Consider the following 15,860-nt stretch of genomic DNA (forward strand, 5'->3'; position numbering starts at 1 on the left):
GTGCCCTTACACCAGTTTCTGCATCTTCTTTTTGGGTCTTATTACTTCCATTACTAACGGCTCTTGAATTCTCCTTGCCTTTAACTTTATTTCCTAATTTTCAATGGAGTTGAAACTTCCTCGTCACTTGCTAACCTGCTGCTTTGCCTTACGTTAATTATTATTGTCCTTCTATACTCACTTCTCCCTCCCCACCAATTACTAGTTTAAAGTCCTATTAACCACCCTATTTACCCTTTTTGCCAGAACAGTGGACCCAGCCCTGTTCAGGTAGAGTCCATCCCAGCAGTATAGATCCCTCCTGTCCCAGAACGAATGCCAGTTCCCCATGAAAAGGGAACCCTCTTTCAGCCACGTGTTTACTTCCCTGATCCTTGCCTCCATATACCAATTTGTACGTGGCGCGGGCAGCAATATACACATTATGATCCTTGAAGAGCTGTTTTCTAATTTTGTTCCTAGCTTTTCATAATCCCAGAACAGGTCTTTTTTGCCTAGTCCTGCCTATGTTGTTGGTACCTATGTGGACCACAACAACTGGATCCTCTCCCTCCCTCTCTAATATCCTCTCAAGCCGGTCAGAGACATCTCGTACCCTGGCTCCGGGCAGGCAACATACCATGCGGGATTTTCTATCCTGCTCACAAAGGATACTGTCTATCCCCCTGATGATGGAATCCCTGACAACTACAACCTGTCTTTTTGCTCCCCCCTCTTGAATGGCCTCCTGGGTCATGGTGCGTTGGTCAGTTGATACATCCTTCCTGCAGCCCCGCTCCTCATCCATGCAGGAAGCATTGACATGATCTGAAGTCTGAGAATGAATGCAAGAAAACATAACAACAGCTAGATCACCACTCAGGGTAGCAAAACAAGAGTGCCTAGAGAAAGTAGAGAAAGTGAGTGAAAGTGTGTCTGTGTGGGTTTCATCCAGATACTCTAGTTTCCTCCATAGTCCAAAGATGTGGAGGTTAGGTGGATTGGCCATACTGAATTGCCTGCAGTGTCCCGAAATGTGCAGCCTGGGTGGGCTAACCATGATAAATGTGGGGATATGGCGGGAGCTAGGATGCTCTTCAAAGGATCTATGTAGATGCAATGAGCTGGATGACCTCTTTCCAACTCTGTAAGGATTCAATGATTCTAAAAAGCAAGAATGGCTGATTAGGTAATATAGTGGAGTATAGAAAATAGAAGAGCATAGTGAAATATAACAGGTGGGGAAATGCTAGATTTCCATTTAGTCTGTAAGGCTCAGTGGATTCAAAAGTTTATTTTTCAACAGCACTGTTAGTTCTCATTCAATTAAACATGATGGCAGCAGTCATTTTCCTGCTTTTACTGGCAGTGGCAGCAACTTGCTGTGGGTAATGAGAAGTTCCTAACTACAACTGAGAGGAAATTGGCACTTAACCTTAAATATTAGGTTTCAGGCTGTAGTTCTGAGTAGTTTGGGATTGCAGATCAAGCAATAAGCAAGGAGATCCTTGCACACTGAGCCTCAACCTGATTGGGTAATAAAAAATATTCCAAACATAGGGTGTGTATTTATCCAACAAACAGAACTTGTTTTTTCTTACCTAGTGCATTTTATGCTTGGAGAACAGCAGGCAAGGCAGTGACAGAAGCAGGCGGCTTGAGAACCCACACAGCGAGGCAGACAGATGGGCAGTGGGCCCCAATAGGGCTCAGGAAACAAAACTAAGCCTTGTCTTAGTCTACAACTTAAGCAGCAGCATGGGGAAAATAAAAACAAAGAATCTACATTCTATTCATTAAGGTATATGAGAGGTGGTCAGGTCCATAATTTATGCATACTGCACTATATGAGAAATCCAAGATGCTCCTGGAAGTGTGGCTGACCATGTGCAGTAAGTGCCGCTGGCTGAAGCAACATGACTGCAAGTTTTGGAGCTCAAGGGGCAGCTGGGAACACTAGAGTGCGGAGGGTCATGCAGATAGCAGGTCTCAGAATATGGTCACCCCACAGCATAAGGAAAATCAGGCAGAAAGGGAATAGATGACCAGTCAAAAGGGAACCAGACACAAAATAAAGGAATCCCCCAAGTGTACGTCACCTGCAAACTGTTCTCCAGCCTTGGAACACCATGAGTGATGGTTAGTCTTTGGAGGCCAGCCACAGCACTACGGATGGAACAGCTGCTCAGAATGGGTACAGAAGAAGTGTGGAAGAGCAAGAGTGGTATGGATTCAGCTAATGAAAGCAGTGGGCAAGCATTTTAGTAGCTGTAAACGTGACTCCAGGACAGAACGTTCCATACGATGACTGTAGGGTCAAGGGTGTCATAGAACAGACTCAGGGCATTTTGAAGTTGAAGGGTCAACAGTTAGAGGTTGTGGGCTATATTGGGATCAATGCAGTGGAAGAAAATTTGGTCCTGTAAGCAGACTTTAGGGAGTTACAAAGGAAATTGAAAAGCAAGACTTCAAAAGTTGTAATCTCCAGATTACTCCTGGTGCCATGCTAATAGACTAGAAACAGAGCAGACGAATGGAAGGCTGGAGGGATGGCGTAAGAGGGAAACTTTAGATTCCTGAGGCTTTGAGAGCTTTTCTGGGGGCAGATGTGGCATGTACATGTTGGACAAGTTACATCTGAACATAACTGGACAGGGCCAACATCCTAGTGTGGAGATTTACTAATGCTATGGGGGCAGTTTAAACTTGATTGGCAGGGGATGAGATCAGATCCTAAAGTGTCGCTCAAAGGAGAGAAGCTGAGATGTAATTAGAAGTTGAAACGTGCATAAATGAGTCTGGAAGGCAAAGTATAGCCTAGGCAAGAAAAGAAGTGAGTTTGCAAGGCTAAATGGGAATCTATTTTAATGAAAGGAGCCTGAAGAATAAGATAGATGAGGTAAGGACACAGATAGGCATGTGCAAGTATAATACCATAGCTACAACTGAAACTTGCCTGAAAGACAGGCAGAATTGACAGTTCAATATTCTTTGTTAAAAGGCAGTCTAACATGAATGGCTGTGAAGTTATTAGAAAAGACTGACTGCTAAATCTGCACTTGGAGAGGCATGGATTAATCAGGTATAATCTACTTAGATTTGTTACCATAAGACCATGATTGAAAAATTTGAACAATTTTTTTTTGAGGTTGTAACGAGGAGTGTTGATGGGCGTAATGCATTTGACATTATCTATGTGGACTTCAGAAAACACTTTGATAAGGTTTAGCAAACTGATCAAGAAAGTAACAGCCCATGTGATCCAAGGCAAAGTAGCACATTGGATCCAAAATGCGCTGAGGCAAAAATTGGCAGTCAAGGGTTGTTTTTGTGACTGCAAGTCGATTTCCAGTGGGGAAATCAATAAATCATCAAGGATTCTTTATCTACTTAGGCATTTATTCAATAGTTCTACAACTTAAAATATCTAAAAAGTCAATAGAAAATTCTAATAAAATTTATCACCAAGACCAGTGCCTGACCATATCACTTAGCTAGTTAGCAATAAACATTTTAAATGATACAGCTTAATGCAGCTCTACTGAGTGTTTTTTTTCTTAAAAGGTGCATCTTCGACACTTGGGCAAATATAACTGAATATCAGTCCTGAGCTAATCATCCTTAAACCAGCAAATCCAAATAGGTTGAAAATTATGAAGTCAAACTGTGCAACAAAAGGTTTAATTTATATTCCTAATGAGGTTTAAAAATGCTTGTATCCCAACACAAGTAGCATGAAAATTCCTATTATAAGATTGACTGTCTCACTTTTGACGTGTTTCTGGTCTCACTATCCGTTTCATAAGCAAGATGATTGACTAAGAATTCAATGCAAGTGCCTTATCAAGAAAGAAATATCAGATGCAATCAAATATTATCATTCAGTTGTACATTTTCTTGTTAATAAAACATTTATTTCCAATAAAAACTGCTATAGTGTATTTTTCTTTAGCTATACATTGGTATTCAAGGACAAACGTGATTCTGCAAAAAAAATGTTTCAGGCATCGCTGTGACCACATACTTGCTCATTTCAAATGACTTCCTCAGTTTTAAACTTCCCTCCTAAGTTTGCCCTTGGTCTGGGAGTACCTACCTGCCAATGGGAGTGGAAGTGAAGTGGGATTTCTCTCCAGTTTATTACCAATGATCAACTGCTAGGAAATTGACAAACTCTCTTTGCGAAATCACTTAAAAATGCTTCAGATGGCCCAATACACTCAAGATTTAATGAAGTGTCTGGATGGGTACATGAAAAGAAAGGGTTGAGGTATATGGGTCAAATGCTTGCAAACAGACTAGATTACTTTAGGATATTTGGTTGTCATGGATGAATTGGGTTGAAGGGTCTGTTTCAGAATTGTACAACTTTATGATTCTGACTCTATGTGGTAAACAACTTTTTAACCACAGTAGTAGACCACAAAAAGTACTGAGACAAATAACCATAGGTTTTGCCTTTTTTAGGTGTTGACTGAGGGATAAATGTTGCCTGGACTCTTTCATTTCCATTTGAGGCACAAACAAACCTTCAGTCAAAAGACAGTACCTCTACCATCACAACACTGAAGTATCTACCTTGATTCTACACTCTAGTCTTCAGAGCAGGCTTTGAACACATGGCCTTCTAACTTGCAATTGTAACTTTTACATTGACAATGAGTCAAATCTGACATCATAAACGGTGATCTCTACTGTAAATAAAGTAATGAAATAGAATAACGTACCACAAAGACTTGACTTAACTACAGTAAGAACATAGAGCATTTTATCTACGTTGGAATCCAGTGCATGGATACATTAAACTTTGAAGTTTTCAAATTATGACAGCTGAATGACTGAGCTCATCCTTCAGCTGGATATATAAATTTAGCTACAATGCAACTTGGACATGGAATGCATACCGCTGGTTCAGGACCCCAGGGAGCTAATTTTAACTCATCAGCCAGAAAAACTAACCGGGAGTATGTTCCAAAGCTAAAACAGAGTTCAGCTGATCTCATCCATCCTTATAATGCGACACAAGCCATTTATCCTTTTGCTGAATGTAAGTACAGGAGTGCACCTGTCAGGCACAAGTTTGTTCTGTTGTTCAGTCAAAGTATGACAATCTGCATCTCAATCTCATCTACTTATTTAGGTTCTGTAATTGACCTGAGTCCTAACAACAATTAAAGTCATTTTCTAAAAGCAAAAATCCCATTGTCATTTTATTTTACTCCTCCTTTGTTAGACTGCTAGTTTCCTCAGACCACCACAGATATCATTCCAAACACAAAACAATGAAAAACATATTTACAGTACACTTTAAAAGAAGCTGACACAGAGCAGAAGGGAAAGCAAACATGAACATCAGCACAAGTCTTGCACATTCGTTGGAGTACAGGAACTTGAGAAAGCTAAGAGAAATCACTAACTGGAAACTATTTACCTAAAAAGAAACAAAATGACTAGATATGATAGTAAAAGTTTTAAAAAACTGCGGATGCTTGAATTCTGAAACAAAAACACAAATTGCTGGAGAAACTCAGCAGGTCTAGCAGAAGTGTGGAGGAGAAGTAGAATCAATGTTTCAGGTCCAGTGACCCTTCTGTAAAACTGATGGTAGCTACAAAATAGTGGTATATATACCAAGACAGGGGTTGGGGGAAGAAAAGAGAGGGAGAAAGAAAGAGAAAGAAAAAGAGGAGTACATGATAGGTGGAGACAGAGCACGCGCGCGAGAGAGAGTTAGGCAGACAAAGGGACAGATGATAGAATAGCAGGGAGAAAGTAAAGGTAGATTAGTAGATGAAAATGGGTTAGTTGCGCTAACTTGACTTCTATAATTTTAGGGCCCGAACACCTTCCATGTCCTTTACCCACCCACGTAACATAAGCCTTATCATGACCTGGGCAGCTTGCAAAGCACCACCACCAGGGTATAGTGAGTGGAATTTACAGATAGCGAGACAGTTCAATGTCAATGAAAAATGTCTGAGTCTGGTTACTCTGGCTCTGAAACACTGAAATATTTTGCTACATAATGAGAGATAAGAATTTCTAAATTGTTTTGTACAGTGCAGTGATGTCAGGGAGCCTAATTTTGAGGACTGAAAGGTTGGAAAGGAAGTCCCACAGACATTGGTCCAGTACTACACACTTGTTATCTGCAAGAACTTTCAGGAAGATTGCAGAGCAGACAGCCACAATGCAAATAAGGAGTCTGTAAATCAGAGTTGAACCAATATGAGGGGATCTGGGGAAAGAACAGAATAGAAACTTGGTAACAATAGGTGATTCTATAATTAGGGAGTTAGATTAACTTGTGCCCCAAAGAGTGCCTTTCCCAGTACCAGGTAAAGGATGTCTCAAGGCATTGGCAGAAGAATTTGAAGTGGTGGGATGAAAATCCGTTACATAAGATACCAACATCAGAGTTTGGACCACCTGAGCAAGAAAAACAGGAGTACATGATAGGTGGAGACAGAGAGCAGAGAGAGAGAGAGAATGATAGTTAGGCAGACAAAGGGATAGATGACAGAATAGGTGGGAGAAAAAAAAGGTAGATTAATAGATGAAAATGGGTTGGTTGTACATTTAGTGCATTCCACAAACAATGTAGGCTTTGTAGCGATTTACAGAAAATGAAGTACTTTCAAAGTGCAATAGTTAAATAGTTCAAGAGCAAATTATACAGTAAATGGAAAAGCCCCGGGAAAAACTTATGCAGAGAGAGATCTGGGTGTTCAGGTCCATTATACCGTGAAGTTGGCAACACAGGTGGATAAGGTGGTCAAGGCGGCATACGGTATGCTTTCATTCATCAGATGGGGTATTGAGTACAAGAGTTGGCAGGTCATGTTACAGTTGTATAGGACTTTGGTTCGACTACATTTGGAATACTGCGTACAGTTCTGGTCATCACATTACCAAAAGGATGTGGATGCTTTGCAGTGGGTGCAGAGGAGGTTCACCAGGATGTTGCCTGGTATGGAGAGTGCCAGCTATGAAGAGAGGTTGAGTATATTGGGATTATTTACATCAGAAAGACGGAGGTTGAGGGGGGGGACTTGAGGTCTACAAAATGATGAGGGGTACAGACAAGGTGGATAGCAAGAAGCCTCCGCCCCCCCCCCCCCCACCCCCCCAAAGTGGGGGACTCAATTAACAGGGGTCACGATTTCAGGGTGAGGGGGGAAAAGTTTAAGGGAGATATGCGTGGGAAGTTCTTTACGCAGAGGTGGTGGGTGCCTGGAGCACGTTGCCAACAGAGGTGGTGCAGGCTGGCACGATAGCATCATTTAAGATGTATCCAGACAGATACATGAATGGGCAGGGAGCAGAGGGATACAGATCCTTGGAAAATGGGTGACAGGTTCAGATAGAGGATCTGGATAGGCCCCGTAGGCTTGGAGGGGTAAAGGGCCTGTTCCTGTGCTATAATTTTCTTTGTTAATTATTGTAACACAAAAAAATGCAGCAGCCAATTTGCACGCAGCAAGTTTCTAAAAAGTGGCAATGTGACACTGATGCCAATGAGATTGAGAGATAAAAATTGACCAGGACACCTTTGATGACTCCCAGTTCTTTTTCAAACTATTGGCATGAAACGTTTTAGATCCACCCAAAGGTCAAACAAGGCCTGAAAAATGGTACCTTTAAATAGTTTTAGAAAACAGTTTAAAAATTGGTTAAGAAGTGGAAGAGATTTTAAATAATTTCTTTGTTTCAGTATCGACCAGGGTCACAAATCAGATTGGCATGCTGTTGGATGAGATTAGAAATAAAATAACAGCACACAAAGTAGGGGAGATAGTTGTCAGGATTTGGAATGCACTGCCTGGGAGAGCAATAGAGGCAGATTCCATGGAAGGTTTCAAAAACAGCTGGATATATATTTAAAAGTAATTAATTTAGAAGGCTATGGAGAGATACAGCTCTAGAATGGAACTAGCTGGCTGTCTGTTTCAGAAGCCAGTACACATGATGGGTTGAATAGGCTCTTTCTGTAGTATGAAAGTCTATGATTCTACATAGGAAATAAATTAAACAATTCAGCATATATGCCTAATTTGGGTGCACACTTTAAAAGAATACAGAATAGTGATAGGGACAATATTACACATTTAATAACTTATTTGAAAAACTTGCAGTCCCAGAAGACTAACTAACATAATATCTACATACCAAGGAGATAGATGAAGATGGAAAGCAATGAAAGTGAAGAAAATAGACAAACATCCATAAAGTAAAATTGTTTTAATGAACAGCACGAATTTTAGAAGGGAATGTCTTGAAGAGGCAACAGAGTAGATAAGGCTAATGCAGTAGAAGTAATTTGTCTAGACTTTTTAAAACACTTATGCAAAGTACAACATAATAGACAAATTAAAGTCAGAGCATAAGGAGTCGGGGGCAAGCATCAGCTTGAATGGGTATCCAGTGAGCATCAAGATGAAAGGCAGAATTTGGTAAAGGTATCCATTTAGAACAGCATAGGTGAAAACTGGAGCTCCACAAGGTTCAGTGTTGAGACCACTATTGTTAGAGTTATCAAAATAGACTAGTGTTAATATTTTGATTAAAAAGGGACCTTTATTTTGGAAATGATAATTCAAATACAGTACAGGAACAAGAAATTTCAGAGTGCAAACGTACACATCACTGTAGGTTGTGAAACAGTCTATCTAGGCCATTAAAAGACAAACTAAGCACTGGGACTTATTTCGAGATTAGAAATGAGAAACAAAACTGGTTTTAAACTTCGGTGCTATCACACTGTACAATTCTGTTCTTATAGTGTAAAAAGTATATAATGGCACTGAAGATGATGTAGGTTTACAGAAATAGATCAGAAATGAGAGGTTAGACAACAAATTTTCTTTAATGTGAAGAGCTGGTGTAGGTCAGATGGGTGATATAACAGGTATTTAACTACAGTCAAAATATAAACAATAAAAATGAAAGAATTGGCTTCACTGTTACTCTAGTAGTTAATATACGTATAGTTAAGCATTCCATTAATTACCTGTTCCAACATAGTAACATCCTGTATACCCACCTTTAGCATAGGCAAATTCGGTAAAATAGATTGTCTCACATGCAATTCTAGTGGAGAAGAACCTTAGGTTTCAGCTGTAAGAGAAGGGAATAAGAGCTGGATGTAGAAGTTTCAAGACACCAGCAACTGGTTCTACGGGAGCTTGACCCCATGCATTCAGGCAGCTTTTACTGTTCGAATTTTTTTTTAAATCTCAAAGGCCTAACAAACTGTTTACTATTTTGGCTTTAAGCGTACTGTTCATAACCGGTCTCAACCTTTCTTCATAAAAAGAACGGACAAAATAGATCAGTTATAGTATCATCACACATTCACCCTTAAAAATATGAACCAATATACAAAGATGGCTTAATTTTTAAAAATCTTTAGCCTTACTCCAATAGTACACTACAATACATATACTAAACTGATTCTAAGCATGCAAAAATTCACTACCACAGACAATTTCAGTCTGTTTTGTCCTGTCACTAAACGCTTCCGCCTTCCTTCAAAGTTGTGACAATGCATCAGCAACCGCATTCTCTCATCCTGCCATGTACACAATTTCCAAATTGAATGCTTCCAACATCAAGCTCCATCTAAACAGCCTTGAATTTTTATCCTCAAATTTTTCCAAAAACTTTAAGGGCTTATGATCAGTCTATATAAGTGCCTCAAACACATCACTGACAATATAAATGTTGAAATGCTGCAATGCCAACACTAATCTCAAGATCTCCTTCTCAAATGTGGAATATTTCTGTTGATGATTGTTCAATTTTCTGGAAACATACCCAATAGGTCTTTCTATCTTCTCGTCTTCTGGTAAGAATACAGCACTGACACCCACTTCACCTCCACTGATAGCCACCTTGGAAGGCTTCGCATGATTAAGTGTGACTAAAACTGGGGCAGTGATTAACACAGCTTTCAGGCTGTCAAATGTCTTCTGTCATTCCTCTGCCACTGAAACATTTTGCACTTCAAGTCTCACTGCTAAAATTCAGTATAAACTGCCGATAAAAACCACTGTCCCCAGGATCATAGTATTTCCCTCTTCATCGATGGCATGAAAAACTCCCCAATAGCCTTTGTTTTCACATCCCATGGGGCCATTTGTTGATGTCCAATGACATGGCCCAGAAACGTGACTTGGGCTATTGTAAACTCACTCTTAGCCAGGCCAGATTTATTACCAAGTCTGCCTCCCAAAGTCGATCGAACAAAACTAACAGATGTTCAAAACGTGTGGCTAAAAATCATCAGATCCTTGATATATACTACACAATTGGGTAATCCAGAAATGACTTTTTTGTCAGTCTTTGAAATGTGGCTGGCACATTTGTCATACCAAATGCCATGACTTTATACTGGTACAGTCCATTTCGTGTCATGAAAGCCAAAATTTCCTTTGCTCTTCCAGTATTCCCTGAGTAAGTCCAATTTTGAGGCATAAATTGCTCGCCCCACCTTCTCAATACAGTCTTCCAAACATGGATTAGGATATGAATCAGATTTTGTAGCTGCATCAACTTTGTGACAGTCCACACATAACCATCACATGCTGTTTGTTTTTTGCACCATTACTACAGGTGAGCTCCACTGGCTGCGACTCATTTCAAATATGTTGTCTCTGATCATGTATTCAATCTCTTTTTGAACCTGTGCCAACTTTAGAGGGTTGAGTCGATAAGGATACTGCTTAATTAGAACAGTGTTTCCCATAACTACATCATGCATAATTAGGTTCGTACTTCCCACATATCTCCCCATATGATTGTAAGAACTCTTTCAGATCATTTTGATTTTTCTCTGGAGGGTAACTCAATTTATACCAATCTTTGAGAACTTCCTCATTGTCCAATTTTATTAGGAAATTTCCAATTTACAATCATCTGAACATAGCTCTTCATTGTGCTGCAACCTGTAACACATTCTCTTTTTGCTTTCTTTCCCTATCAAAATACGTTTGCAGCATATTCGTATGACATACATTTCCTTCCATCTGGCATTACTATCAAATGATTCAACTCACTATTTCCTTTTGATTTGATAAGGCACATTAAATCTTGTCTCAAAGTTCACCTACAATTGGGAGTAGCATTAACATTATTTCCATGAGTAAATTTATTAATTTTTGATTGCTTGTTCGCTTCCTGATTCATCACATGCTCTGCTACTTTCAAATGCAATCTAGCCAACTCACAAACTCAATTTAATCTTTCCCTAAAATTTGACATATAGTCCAAATATATGGTCTCTGAACTGACTTACCAATTTCTCCGTAATTTCAGTGGTCCTCTCACCTCATTCCTAAAAACGAATTCAAATGGGCTGAATTTAGTCGATACATTAGGAGCATCCCCAATCACAAGTCGTCCAAATGGAATTCCTTTACCAAAATCCTCAAGCCCTCAACATGGTCTTTAAAATTTGATTTACAAACCAACTCAATCATCTGCCATTTCCACTGCTAATCTTGCAGTCTTAACTCTACTCTTCTGCATAACTTCTCGCTACTTCACAAAGTGAATTTTTGAACTCCAAAATAATCATCTAAGGGCATCATATGTTTGATCTATTTACAATGCCCTTCTCCACCCATCACAATTACTTTGTTTGATTCTTTCAGGCCATGTACATTTGACCAGTTCCCTCCATAGATTCCTAGAATGTTGTCTGAAGGGATCTGGTACTAGCTTATTTGCACTTAAGATAGCATCTTTCACTTCATCATACTCACCAGATACCACCTCCAACAGTGATGCAAATACCTCACTAGTTCTATCTACCAACTTGCATGTAATCAATAATGCCCTCATGGTTACCAGCATTTCATTTATTTTGCCATTTTCTCAAATGAAATGAAAGAGGCATCTACATCCTTCTTGTCAAAATTAGGCAACATTTGGACATATTTAAACAGATCCCTACCAGGCATTTGGCTGTGATGGAATTGCTCTCCATCATCACCAGTTTATCACTACTCCTATCTTTCACTTCTACCGCCATCATTTTAAGTTGACTTTGAGTTTTCAGTTTCCAACTTCTGAGGTTCATAAACTCTCTCTTTCATTCTTTCTTCTGCTTTCAATTATAATTCAAACTGTTTGATTTCCTTTGCATGTTCAAGCCTGCAATTGTGATTGGATTTTAACCATTTCCAATGATTCTGAAGGCATAGCCAGCAATTGTAAATGTCGAGCCATTGATACAATTACCTCACGTAAATCCAAAGGAACCTTAACTTCAGCTCGTCTACCAATTCCCTTGTTCACTTTCTGTAAAACTTTCAAAGTGATTTCTTCCAATTCTACGAAACTCTTAGTGACTGGAAGAGCTATTATTACATAAGGCACACACTATGTAAACAAACTAAATGCCACACCAGAAAAGAGAATGGCTTTGAATCCAATAATCCCAAACCCAACTTGGAATTACAGACATTTTGATCTGACAAGAGCCCCCAATTTGGTATGGGCTAGGCCAAACCCACTCAAAATATGTTAAGATGATAGCCAAGGCATTAACATTTTCTTACTTCAAAAGGTAAATGTAATCACTGTGCTCCAGATACAATTCAATTAAGCAAAACACACTTTATTTTGACACAACAGTTAAAAGACAAAGTAAAAAGAATCAACTTAACTGTAACTATTGAAATGCTTAACAAATTAATATATATATACACCAATTATCACTAATTACCTGTTCCAAAACAGTAACATCCCATAAACACACTCTTGACAAAAGTGAATTCAGTAAAATAGATTGGCTCACTTGCAATTCTAGCAGCAGGAACAGAATAGCTGTTACAGAGAGGGGAATAAGAGCTTCCATATTTAGCTTCAAGACCGCAAAAACTGTTGAAAGCTTAAACTAAAAATCATGGTTCTGTGGGAGCTTTACCTCACCTATTCAGACTACTTCTATTGTCCCAACTTTATAAAAATACCCACGGCCTGAAAAGCTGTTTATTGACTTAGAGCAGACCGCTCCATAACTCCGTCTCAACCTTTCTTCACAAAACGAAAGAACAAAATGCACCTCGTAGAGCCATAGTATTGGCTCACGACCCTGAGCTTTTTCTAAATTATCGAAGGACAGAACTCCTCTCACTTTTTGGCACTGCTGTCCTGGAATTATATTCTAGGATCATGGTTTTTAAATTTACTTGCATTCAAACCACAAACTTGTCAAATTTGCAAATACCAAGGCTCGGACAGGAACCAACTGAATCCAAAGGGAGCACCAGGAACTTGAATTAATTAGATACAAAATACACAATACCATGACAAACAAATATTGTTTATATAAAGAAAGAACACAAAATCAACTTTCATACCCTCATGAATGGGAGCAAAATACACAAGTTGGAGCTGAGAAAATTCTGGAGATTTCAATTAACACAGCAACCAAATAATATGCTGTTACTTTAAATGAGAATGAAATTCTAAACTGGTCAGACCTTAAATAAGGTCTTAAAAACGAGGCTTCCCGAATTTACAGCAGACCCATCAGCATCTATATGAAGAAAACTGAAGAAAGAAATCCTACAATGGAATCTATTATTTCACAATACCACACAATGACAAACCTATGTTTTTCAGCAAGTTTTGAATTTTATCTCATATTCAGGATGTGTTTATTTTCTTTTCATACATGTTGAATTCTATAGTATCAGCGAATTATTAACACAGAGAAAGCAGTACCCTGAGATACAAAACTGATCTTCAGTTTTAATAGATTGAGGTGTGCGCAAGACTTGTAAAACGAGTCTTTTCTGACTTGAAAGGAAGAAACCGAGGGAGAACTGAGGAGATATAAAAGTAAGTAAGTGCAATGGAATTCTGCAGCACAGGAACGGTCTGTGGAGGTCATGCATTTATGCCAGCTAAAGAACAATCCAATACTCTGACTGTTCTCTGAGTACTAAGTTTTTCTCCCCTCAAATATTCAAATATTTGAAAAAAAACTGAATACAAGTTGTTTCCAGTAAGAAATTCCATGTCCGATCTAGGATCTAAGCAAAATGAATCGCTCCTAATCTTTCCCCTTTATGAGTTCAATAATATTTATCTAGTTAAAGAGAATAGAAACAGTTTTAACAATTTTCTCATGGAGGTCCCATATAATTTTGAGCACGTCCATCAGATGTCCTTAGCTTTCACTTCTTTAACGATGGGAAATACCACTTTGTTAACTTAAGTGGCTTACTCTAATATTCATCTTCATATGCCTCATTATCATTTTTTTCCTTTGCATCCTTCCTTAAATACCCTAAACCAGATGCATTAGCTTGACTGCAACCCAAGCAATTTTTGCATAGGTTTAGCATGACCTCTTTGCATTGATACTCTTTCATAAATAGGGACACATAAAATTAAAAGTTCTAACAATTCAAAGTTCAAACAAGTGTTAACTTAACCTTCTGCTTTTAAAAATCTATCTACATATCAAATGCCTACTGCTCTAAAGTTTTATAATTTAATGTGCAATTACTTCTCTCATTCTATGTGCACCACCTGCAATTCCCTATATTTAATTTCATTTAGCATCTCTCTGCCCAACATGTTTTCTTCCAAAGCTGCTTAATCATCTCTGGGTAACCAGCTTCCTTACTTCTGTCAAAAATGTTGACAACGTATCCCCAAAAAGACTTAATGCTGACTCCAGGGTGACATATCTAAGCCCCTACATGTTCTTTTCATCATCACCATTTTCAACCTTCCGATTACCTTACTATCCATGTTTTCACGTCCCCTTTAACACTATTTCTAGGTGGGAGATACAACTTTCTGGAAATATAAATGCAGGTTCACTGCAATCTATCAATATTATTAATTATTGCTACACACCTTTTCTTCTTAAAAGAATAATTCACTACATTTATAATTATGACGTCTGGAGAGGGTACTAAGGTTATCAATTTGTTGGGATTAAGTTGTCAAAATTGACCAGATTCTGGAAAGGTTTCATTATCAGACGGAAAATAGCAAATACAACACTTTTAGGACAAAGGAATGGAGATACAAAACAGAAAACTATCCGCCAGTTAGCTTGATGTCTGTCACTGAAGCGTGAGAATAAATTATTAAAAAGGTTAGAGCTAGACACTTAGAAAAATGAAGTAATTGAAAAGAGTTAGCCTGATTTTGTGAAAGGAAAATAACATATAATGAATTTAGATTATAGAACTGTACAAGGCCTTTCAGCTCATCAGGTCTACACCAACAACGATACCGTTAAAAATTAATCTTGTTTGCCTACATGTTATCCATAAATCTCTACTGCCTGCCTGCTCATTTTTCTAAGTGCTTTTTAAACGTTGCCATTGTATCTGCTTCTACCACTTCCCCGGCAGCAGATTCTCTGCACCTACCACCCTCGCACATTCTTTTAAACTTTATCCCTCTTGCGTTAAATCTTATACCCATTTCCATCCTGTCAAAAATACTTTATCTTCCCTGTCCATGTCTCTCGAATTTATATACTTTATTAGGTTGCCTCTCAGCCTCTAATGCGCAAGCGAAAACAACCCACTTTCAGTCAAACTCTCCTTACAGCTAAAGCACTTAGATTCAGGCAACATCCTGATACAATGTAGGAACAAATTAATGTAGATGCTGGAACCTGTACAGCAAACAACAAATGCTGGATGCTGTCTGACCTCTTTTGCACCCTCTCCAAAGCTTCCATATCGTTCCTATAGTGTGATGAAGAGAACTTCACACAATACCCCAAAAGTAATCTAACTAGATTACTAAAATGGTGGACTGAGAATAGTTTGGATCTTGCAGCTGCTCCTGAAATGGCAGGCTTATTCATACATTTACTTCTAGATTTTTCACAGTTATTA

General features: G+C 38.7%; 1 protein-coding gene across 3 annotated transcripts in view; it reads right to left on the bottom strand.

Annotated features, from left to right (window-relative positions):
• The window catches only part of LOC125461256 (ubiquitin-conjugating enzyme E2 variant 1-like), a 96,130-nt gene that overhangs the window by 23,642 nt on the left and 56,628 nt on the right, over positions 1–15,860 (bottom strand). Inside the window, exon 1 of one of the 3 annotated variants that reach the window (XM_048549798.1) lies at positions 11,276–11,294. The exons of the other annotated variants lie outside the window; for them this stretch is intronic. The gene's annotated coding sequence lies outside the window, so the exon portion shown is untranslated. Of the gene's footprint in view, positions 1–11,275; positions 11,295–15,860 lie in introns of those variants that run through there. 3 annotated transcript variants of the gene reach the window in all.

Source organism: Stegostoma tigrinum, chromosome 19, assembly GCF_030684315.1.
Source record: "Stegostoma tigrinum isolate sSteTig4 chromosome 19, sSteTig4.hap1, whole genome shotgun sequence".
NCBI lineage: Eukaryota > Metazoa > Chordata > Chondrichthyes > Orectolobiformes > Stegostomatidae > Stegostoma > Stegostoma tigrinum.